The following is a 10,445-nucleotide window of genomic DNA, read 5'->3' on the forward strand; positions in this document are numbered from 1 at the left end:
ATTAACAGTGTCCAGTGATGGACATGAGGGTTATTTACATAGATTATCAAACAGATGTCAAGGTATGTATAAACAGCAGATCTTAAAGCTCACGTGGATTTTTTCTCTAATAAACTGGCTTGTTATGACCTCCCTCAGAAGAAGGTAATTGAGGGACCCTGGCTTCTCACTGAGACACACCACATTTATGACCTTTCCTGCCATTTTTTGCCACATTATGAAAGGAAATTAAAGCAACCAGGCTTGTAGCTTAGGTAGGGTGAGCCCAAACCTCAGTGCTTTCCATAGAAGTGTATCGGTAGATAGAGATGTATGTCAGTCTCTCTGCATTTTTCCTCACTTGTACTTTTCACATGCTGTTTATCTTTAGCTGAAGGCTTTTTGGAGGCAAGATCTGTGCCTTACTGTAAAACAGCTCTAAGGAACAGCTATTAGAGTACAAGAGATGAGATATTTCGTAAGCACTCTGGTATAAGAACTCAACAGATTCTACATCTTTTAAAAAGTTTTTATGTCCTCCAATTCTTATGCTCCATTTGATGTCAGGGACACATAGCTAAGTCTGAGCATGAGCATATGCTAAAGTGTTCTGCAGCAGAAAAGCACTTTATGTATTACCACCAACACTTCAGCATTCCTGAGCTGGCTTCAAGCTGGCAGCTCAACTGCTGACAGCACTGCCACTGCAGCAGCAGCCACTGCATTGGGTGTCAGAACAGTGTGAAGGCCAGACAGTCTAACCATCTATTCAGGCAGGTTTTTGCAGCCTTACCTGGTGCCCCTGTTATACACGCAGGTAACAAATTTAAGTCAAGAAGGTTTAGTGACAGAATAGCTGTAGCCAGTTTAGTCTCTTGTTTATGTGTCAGTGACCAAGAGTAGCAAAAGCTGCTCTTTGGTCTTGCTCCAGGAGGGTGGGTGCCCAAGGGAGTGTTCAGCTGTGAGCTGAGCACATCATATGTCTTCTGAAGGGCAGATGGTGCACTTCACTGTAGAGAAGGAAAAATGCAAAATTTCAGAAAATCCCCCCAGTACAGTAATCTATTTTCCTACATCCTCAGCTGTGGGATCTCCCAGAGAGATGGTCAGCTAACAGAAGCAGAGCAGTAACAAATACTCCTTCATAGGAAATTTCCTTCTTTACGCAAAGATGAGAAAACGGGCTCTAGCACAGACCACCTCCTGCACACCAAGCACTTGAAATTTCCATAGCACATAGGAAAGGAACATGTGGGAAGTGGACTCCTACACTATTTGCTCAAAATAAACCTTAAACATGCACAATTTGGGAAGGAAAAAAAAAAAAAGTCACATTCTGCAAAAGGATTTTATTGTTTTTATCACACGATTTTCACACCGTAAACATACATATTCCAGAACACTCTGTCTCCAAATCCTTTCCTAGTCAGTCGTTAATTAGTGATTCTCTCCTTTTTGTAGAGCTACAGTGACCTCCAGAGGCCAGTATGAGATTTTTACCTTTCTAAACTTGTAGGAATGAAGTAACTCCCTGAGTACAGTCCACATGTGGCAGGTGGGTCTGGAAATGGAAACAGATCCATGTACTCTTGGATAAAAACTGAAGATTAACTATGTCATCTCGAATTAAGAAGCAAGAAAGAAATAATGAAGTCATAATGTTGCCACTTCTTTAGCAGGTAAGCCTTTAATCTGACAAAGTTTATTTAACTACAATCTATAAATCTCCCTAGAAGCATCTCATAGAGTTTTGTGAGACAAATTTCATATTTCCTTATCAAAGATGAAAAACATCAAAAGTTATCAAATAAATCTTGAAACTATAAACCAGGGAGAAGAAAAGTTCAAGTTAAAAGAATGTGCAGCTAATACATGCCAAAAGAATAATGCAGACAAGTCCATGTTAGTACATATTCAATATCTTTAGATTTAGAAAGTGTTTTGAAAAATATTTTGTATTTCAACTTCTGATGAGTGCAGCAGCTTTACTCAGAGGCAGAAACTTTCCCATGTGGGAGAACAGGAAAAACACAGCCCATTATAAAGACCACTGTATGACAAATTCTATTCTGCTAATAGCCTCTGCCATTTAGAGTCACATAGCTGAACACACATTGCCAAGACAGCAGGTTCAACCTCATCAAATTTGGCTTGAGATGAGAGCTATCATCTAACTCAACATCCATTTTTCTAGGTAGCTCTCATCATGGTTTCCACATCACTCAAATGTTACTGTCAGGCTAGTGGTTTCCAAGGATATTTATTGATACAGATAGTAAACTAATTGTTGACAGGCATTAATGAAAAATAAAACGTAGTTTTAAGAAGATATCAAGCCATACATAAGCAGTTCTACCTGATTTTTATTTATGTATGTGCTATGGAGTTCACAAACATGATCACAAGAAGTGACAGGAATGTTTCTCTTTTGCAATACATACAAGGGCATACAGAGGCTCTAACTTCACAAAATTACATGCAGTCAGGAGAATGTTAATTCATGTCCCTCCATCTCAATCTTAAATTTCCAGGATATCTTACTAGGCCTCAGTAAGACAGATAGGACAAGCTACAAAGCACCTACAGAGAAAACACAGAATCTTTAAAAGGGATAAATATTGTTTCTTTCTGCTTGCCAACAGGTGCATCCATTGTGCAGGTGACTCCCAGCAGCACACACACCTGAGAAATGAAAGAGATCCTGGATGAATAAAGCACTAAAGGACATATAAAAGAGAGACAGCACCAAACAGAAATTTTGAGGTTGCCATAAAGCTCCAAGTAGTAGTTTGTAAATCCCCAAAATGTAAGCAGCAAAGTTGTTCAGATTGTGACAGAATCCACCTCTAAATCTCACAGCTGATTCTGTTCTTTATAGTTTCCAAAGGATTTTATCCAACCTTTGTCCCAAAATGATCAATCCTCTAGACCATTTAGCTGTAGAGTAGTACAAGCAGAGTCTTCCTGGACAGTCTTGTCCTATCATTACTAAACACCCATGTTACATTCAATATATATTAGATGCTCTGACACTCTTTGCCTTCATGGGGTCCCTTCCAATCCACATCGTTCTATGATTCTATGATCCATCACTGAAGTAATTTTCACCGGTCAGTATTGTGCCTAACAGCTTTGGGAAAGTGTACCGAGGACAGATATATACACTGATATCTGACTTCTTTGAGTGAAGTGTCTTGTCCTAGATTTCAAGGAAGGTGAATTTTTTGTATCCTGAGATGTGCCTCTCCTCGTCAGCAAGTGGAGGCTACCATGAGGAACTCATCCAAGACTCAGGGGAATACTACACAGCAATTTATCGAGAGCTTTCTTAACAACAACAACTACTACTTGGAGGTAAAATTGGATAATCAGCTAACTACAATTAATAAGCCAATTAATAAGCATTACAGGTAAGACAACTTTAGGCACCAGCTACTACAAAGAGTAAAAGAATAGAAGAAGATAAAGAGAAAAAATAGAAAATGGGCAAAGTGAGACAGACAGACAGACACAAACACAGCAAAGCAAAGTGGTTCAACATTCCCTGATCCAGTGACGTCTTGGTATCAGGTGCTGATCTTTAGCAGTGGTGGATCATCTTAGCTTGTATTGTTCAGTTGAAAACAACTAATGATGACAGCACTATTACTTATAGTCTGAAGTAGCCTAGCCAGCTCATTTGGAGTGTCAGCTTCTGGCTTTGGGATCTCAGCAGGAACTTCTTCCAGGCCTTGCAAATCTAAGTTAGTAGATAAAAGGAAGAAGGGAGACACCAACATGAATCTTGCTTTCAAAGGATGCAGCAGTATCATCTCCAAGTCTTCTGTACCAATCTGGTTTCATTTACTCCCAGGCCAATTCTTCAGCCAGTAAACATTCCTGAGCCTTCCCTTTTGAAGGCAAACAACTCCAAAAAGATGCTTCCAAATTTAAAATTATCCACAAAGATAAGTCAGTTGCCTCATGTTAATTTGAGACACTCTTTACCAGTCTCAGACAGGAAGGAGTCATAGAATGATTTGAGTTGGAAGAGAACTTAAAGATCATCCAGTCCCAAATGCTGCAGTGGTCAGGATTGCCACCCACTAGACCTGGCTGCCCAGGGCGCTATCCAAACTGGCCTTGAAGACCTCCAGGGATGGAGCATCCACAGCTTCTCTGCACTGCTTGTGCCAGTGCTTCATCACCCTTTGAATAAAAAATTTCCACCTAATATCTAAAATAAATCTCTCTTCTTTTAGTTTAAAAACATTCCCCCTCATCCTATCACTATCAGACCATGTAAAAAGTTGGTGCTTAGAAACTCTCTTCAAATACTGGCGGGCAAATACTTCAATACATGAAGTCTCCCCAGAGCCTTCTCTTCTCCAAGATCAATAAGCCCAACTCCCTCAACCTTTCTTCATAGGAGAGGTGCTCCAGACTTCTGATCATCTTCATGGCTCTACTCTGGACCTGCTCCAACAGCTTCACATCCCTCCTGTATTGGGTGTCACGTGTCTGGACACACTACTCCAGATGGGGCTTCACAAGGGCAGGGTAAAGGGGGACAGTCACCTCCTTCTCCCTGCTGGCAATCCCTCTTTCGATACAGTCCAGGACATTGTTGGCCTTCCAGACAACAGTTTCAAGCTTAAAGAGAGTAGATTTAGGTTAGATATAAGGAAAAATCTTCTACACTGAGAGAGGTGAGGTGTTGGAACAGGTTGCCTTCTGGGGTCCCTCATCCCTGGAGATTTTCAAGGTGAGGCTGGATCAGGCCCTGGGCGAACTGATCCAGCTGTGGATTTCCCTGTTAATTGCAGAGGAGTGGGACTAGATGGCCTTAAGAAGTCCCTTCCAAATCTAAGGATACTGTGATTCTATAATTCTGTGACTGCAAGTGCACACTGATGTCTCATGTTCAGCTTTTTGTCCAGCAGAACTCCCAAATTCTTCCCTGCTGGGCTGTTCACTGGGAGGCCTTCTCTCAGTTTGTATAGCTCACAGCACAGTGGTGTTGTGTATCTCTGTTGACACAAATTGGTCCTGAACCTTTAAAAAGATGACCCTGCTCCCATCTTTTACTTCCCAGTATTTCAGCACATTTATGTGGGGATCATACTTCATGGGAAAGTAGAAGCCATTAGCTGTCTGGAAGCAACTTTCTGGCTGAAGAGAAAGAGTCATCTACCACTGTCAGCCTAAATAGCAAGGAATAGCAGAAGAATGGCATGAAGTCCAAATACTGAGACAAGATTGCATGAGGTTTTTGCACACCAAGGGACACATTGCCCTTTTGTTGGAGAGAACTCTCAGAAGAAGAATCCCTGCAAAAAGACAGTGAGGAAGAAGGTTTGGGGTTCAGCAGAGACGCAAATAAATAGTGCTGTGCAACACTGAGATACTACCAGTTGATGCCTTTTGTCTATGATAAATAACTTTCAGGCAAAGGAAAACATAGACATTTGAGCGTTGAAAAAATGTATCATAGAGGTTTCTGTTGTCAGGAAGGAGGTGAGAAGATAATATTCACAGCTCATGATATGTTGAAGTGTTTGATTTGATTCAGATTACTTGTTGCTCAGTCAGTACACCAGTTTGAGTTTCTGTGGGAACTTTATAGTTTGAGGAAGACAAACATTAGGAAGCGTAAAGAAAAAAGATGGTCAAGGAATCAGGTCAGCTGGAATGAAAAAAGAATAACTGGAGATACAGACATTAAGTGGAAGTTTTCTGTGCAGCACAAGCCTTCTTTATGTGAAAATTCAATGAAAAAGGAGTGCTTATCTTCACACTTTCCCTTGGAAGACATGAAGTACCCAGATAAAAAATTTCTTAACTATCACAGTAGGAGAAAATATGTGTACTGAAGGTGTTGGCTGCATTTATGGAGCTTGTAACACTGCATGTGATACTAGTTAATCAGCAATTGACAAATATACAAAGCCTATATGCTATGCAGTGAAAGACTGACAAACACTGTTTAGTAGTCAAAACAATTGTCTCTATGCTAAGAAAAAAAAAAAGAACTGTGTTAATATGAGGAGCATTAGCTGCCAAATGTAAATCAGGTTTCAAACATGATTTAACAGCAGAGTTGTTGGTATCTCTATCTTTCTAGGATAGACACAGCTTCAAGAGATGGTGCTTATCTGCGTAAGGAATCTGCATCTCCTGTGGCAAACTGGTCTAGAGGTTGCAGTGCTTCCTCGAGAAGATAAAGGATGGAAGATCAAGTTCTCATCCTGGAGCTAGTTAGTGGGAACAATCCCCACTTTCTTTCTGAGTTTGTACTGCTCCAGGTTCGGGAATACAGGAGTCACAGGATCAGTGATCCCACAGACCCAAGAGTAAGCTTAACCTTGAATGGATTAAAATAAAAGGGGCTCCAGATCACTCTTCAAGCGCATATACATTTTACATCAAACTCTTTTGAAATGGAGGAAAATGGACAATGCCACATGCATGACAAAGAATCCCAGACCTAAACTTTAGGAATCCCTTTCCTAAACTCTGTCAACCCTGTTTGCCACAACCGTTACAGTATGTGAGAAAAATAAAATTTGGGGACCAAATGCATTTGTGAGAAAGGGTAGAAGCAGAATTTCTGTTCTTGATGTGAGAACAATGATGAAAGACACACAGTAGATATTTTTGTTTCCCATGACTAAATCATAGTGACATTGTGGATAGCCTATACCTTTTCCATACAAGTAGCATTGAAATTACAAATGGGGATTCTTACACAATTATTAAAAGGCAGATTTCTCTTCACAGGATGTATCAGACAGTTTTTCTTATATGATCTTTCTCCTGCCTGTATTATTCAGTTGTTTATGGCCTGGTATAAAGACTACCTACTGGGAGCTTACTGAAAACTGGGCAGTAGTCTGAAAACAAGCAGTGAATACTGTTGTGTTATTTTACATGGCTTAGCAATAATTTCCATGTGATTTCTTATCTCTCCAGTCTCTTGCACAACTTGTTCAACAGGTTCCTTCCCATTGAAATTTCTGAACTAGAATTAGCTAGGAATCATCTGACAAACCTATTTTGCAGTACAAAACACAGCTTCTATAGAATATCTCAGTTACAGTGAGTGTACTACAAAATTATTTATTTACCTGTTGTGCTGCAAGAAAAAACAGATTTCAAAAGTTAACGATGCCCCATCCAGTGTGTATGAAGTTTTTCAAGCACCTGTGCTACAGCACTGGGTACAGGGCTCCTCAGGCATTCACTATCATCACCCAGACTCCAAATGATTTGGGTGAACCTGGAAGATTTTTCATCTTAATTCAGATTAAAACGCTTCCCAAAAGTTACCTTTCTTTGATGAAGCACTTCAGTCTGGAAGGGAGCAGACTGTCTTGAAGGTGTGCACTTTGAAATATTTTGAAGCCATCCATATCAGGTAGAAAAAGGCAAGAAAGTGCTCTGTCAGATTACAGTTGCTGTGATCTTCTAAATCAGATTTACCATCTACCTCTATCTGTTTTCTCACATTGTAAATCAAAGCAGTGCTGTTCAAAGTTCAATAAACTGGAAGGGAGATGTGTGATTTTCTTAGTTTTTACAGCAGCATGACTGCAGAGTCTTTTGGGATTTCATTTTCAGGGCATCGAGAGCAACTTCTGTGATTGCTCACAATTGTTCCCCAGTTGGAGGATATTGCTAACATTTTTATTTTGATAGATCAGTAGAATAAATCATGAGAAACCATGTCTTCCTAATAAAAATGGTATCATCCACTGTCAAAAAAATCCATTTTGTTACCCTGAGTGTCCATGCACTTCTAATGCTACTATAATCTGATGAACTTCTAGCAGGAACACAGCCAATATCTAATGATACTTTTACTCTGCTGCCAAGGCTGAAAGAAGCAGACATTGTCTCTCACACAGGGGTGTAATAATCACAGGCATCATGAGAGCAACAGCCTCTTCTGATTTCATGAACTGTCTTCAAGCCTGAAAGGAATGTGAGTGGATTCAGTAGCATAGAGGACAGATGACCTATGGCTAATAACAACAATCCGATAACATATAATCCGGATAATCCAATAATGCAATAATCTGACAGTAGAGATTAATCATCTGTAATAGGCAGTGAGTAATGTTCTGTAGAAAAGTTCTGTAACTACAGACCTCTTGGGACATGAGAGCTCAGGATGTCAGAGCATCCAAACCTTATGTCTGGGTAGCAATAAAAACTCTCTGGAATCTCATGCCTTGATTTACTTGTCTCTCAATTTCCAACTAATAATCTTCCCCGAGATAGAAAAAGAGTCATACAGGTATATTGTAGAGCCTTTTCTCCCAGATAAACAGCATAAATGCAATGCTTTGGCTAATAGATCTTAAAGGACAGGAAGGGAGGATGAGGGATTAAATTCTAACTCTGTGTGACAGTGCACCTGGAATGGGGTTTGAAAATCCTGAGAAGAGTGAGGAAGGCACATAGTGGGATAAAAACATTAGCTGAGGGCTACAGTACAGTCTGCTTCATCTCAGTTCCTGGAAAGACTGCAATGAACCCATCTGGAAGACATTTCCAGGTATGTATGTCTGCAAACTACGAGATGACTTCCTACCCGGACGATTCCAGCATTTTGCTGTAGCTGCTGCATTCCATGTATTATTATATGGTTGGCTGGAATAACTACATGAAATCTGAGTGCTTACATTCCCTATGCTTTTCTTATTTATTTACAGAGATGCATGGGGTCTTATTTTAGGAAATAATGAATTTAGTTTAAATTTTCCATTGCTGCCATGTGAGCAAATTCTAACAAGAAAAAAAAAAACACAGGAAATATTGTTTTTACTGTGAAATAACTTTTTAGTGTACTTCGTACTGTGACTATGGTTACATCACTTGACATTTAGCTCAGTTCCCTCTCTGCTCTATAACTGTGTCACCATATTTCCCTTACGTCACAGAGCTATTATGAGCATGAACGTATCGATTTCTGAAGTACATCATTGGAGCAATGACATCTCAACAGCCACTATTTTCCTCTTAGTGAATTTATTTCAGGTCACCTCATAGTTACCAGTGTAGTATCAGAAATTATGAACAGAAAAGCATCTTATACCTTTCAGATCTCCAAAATTTGAAGGGTTCAGTTCAGTGTTTCTACCCCCATCCTGTTCTCAGGATCCTCTATTCTTTGCTTATAAAATGCAGTATTTTTTCAGGTGATCGTCACATCTATCAACGCACTCAATAGATCTTCAGTATCAATCACGATTAAAGACACCCATGGCAGCTAGAGCCTTTGTTGCTCACCTAATACTGACAAGTGATTGTGCAATTAATCAACTGCCATTTATGCCATGGATACTTATTTGGATATTCCCTGGCTGTTGTATTTTGTAGTCTGGGCCATTTTTACTACTTCTAAATGAAAATGAGATTTGCTCAAACAATCTCTACTGTCACATGAATGATTTTTCAATGGCAGTAGCTTTTTCTTACAGCTATTATAAGAGGCAAAAGCACAAATCAGTGAATTTAATAACAAAAATGCAATCCAGTCACCCAGAGCTGCAATATCACAATTCAACGAGACAGAAACAAAAATTCAGTATGGTTATACAGAAAAAATACAATGCTGAAAATCTTTGCTACTTTAATGTTTAGAAGCAAAAAGTATGATTTATAAAGACTTTGATTGAGATATTATATGATTAACAGCAAAAGAAATTTATTTAATCTTTTTATATGTACACAGGTAATAATAATAATAATAATGGTAGTAATAAATATTAGCATGTGAAAGTTGTGTGGTTAGTAAAACATTTGTGGAAAACCTAGAAAATGCTGTCCAGTTGCTTATGCATGTTGTTGGTATTGTTGTTCAATAAGTTACTGATAGGGGAGAGTATGGAAAACCAAGGAACTGACTGAACCTAAGTAATACATGACTTATATCTTCAATTAATATCATTAGCATAACATTCCATAATATAATGTAAAAGCCTGTAAGCCTACACAGTCTCTCTAGTGTTCATATAGGTGGAATTCGTTCACGCATAGTTTTATGCCAATGCCATGTGCTCTGCATAACAACTTGAGTTTTGTTTGAAGTTTTAGACCAAAGCGTAAGTGATTACTAAAACTATAACCGACTTTAGGAAACTGCAATAACTGACAGTCATCTGAGAGACCTGTTCTCAAAGAGCAGAAATAAACTCCACAGGCAAATGCCACATATAACCTCCACCACCCGTTGGTCGTGGCTAATAACCTGCCTATCATAACAGAGGACAAAAGGCCTTCATACAATAGAGCAGCTAGGCTCTGGAGCTTTCCCAGGAAGCTTCACACAGTGTTGCTTAGACCGACTTGTGAGAAAGGGGAGCAGTTTTAGATTACACTAAATATTACCATGCTGTCAGGCCTGAAGAGCCCAATTCTGAATCTGCTCTACAAACACAGCTCCTGTTGACTTCAGCAGGAGCTCAGTGGGGGACAGCTTC

Source organism: Centrocercus urophasianus, unplaced genomic scaffold (assembly GCF_019232065.1).
Source record: "Centrocercus urophasianus isolate 14NV4802_14NV808 unplaced genomic scaffold, USGS_Curo_1.0 seq_12, whole genome shotgun sequence".
NCBI lineage: Eukaryota > Metazoa > Chordata > Aves > Galliformes > Phasianidae > Centrocercus > Centrocercus urophasianus.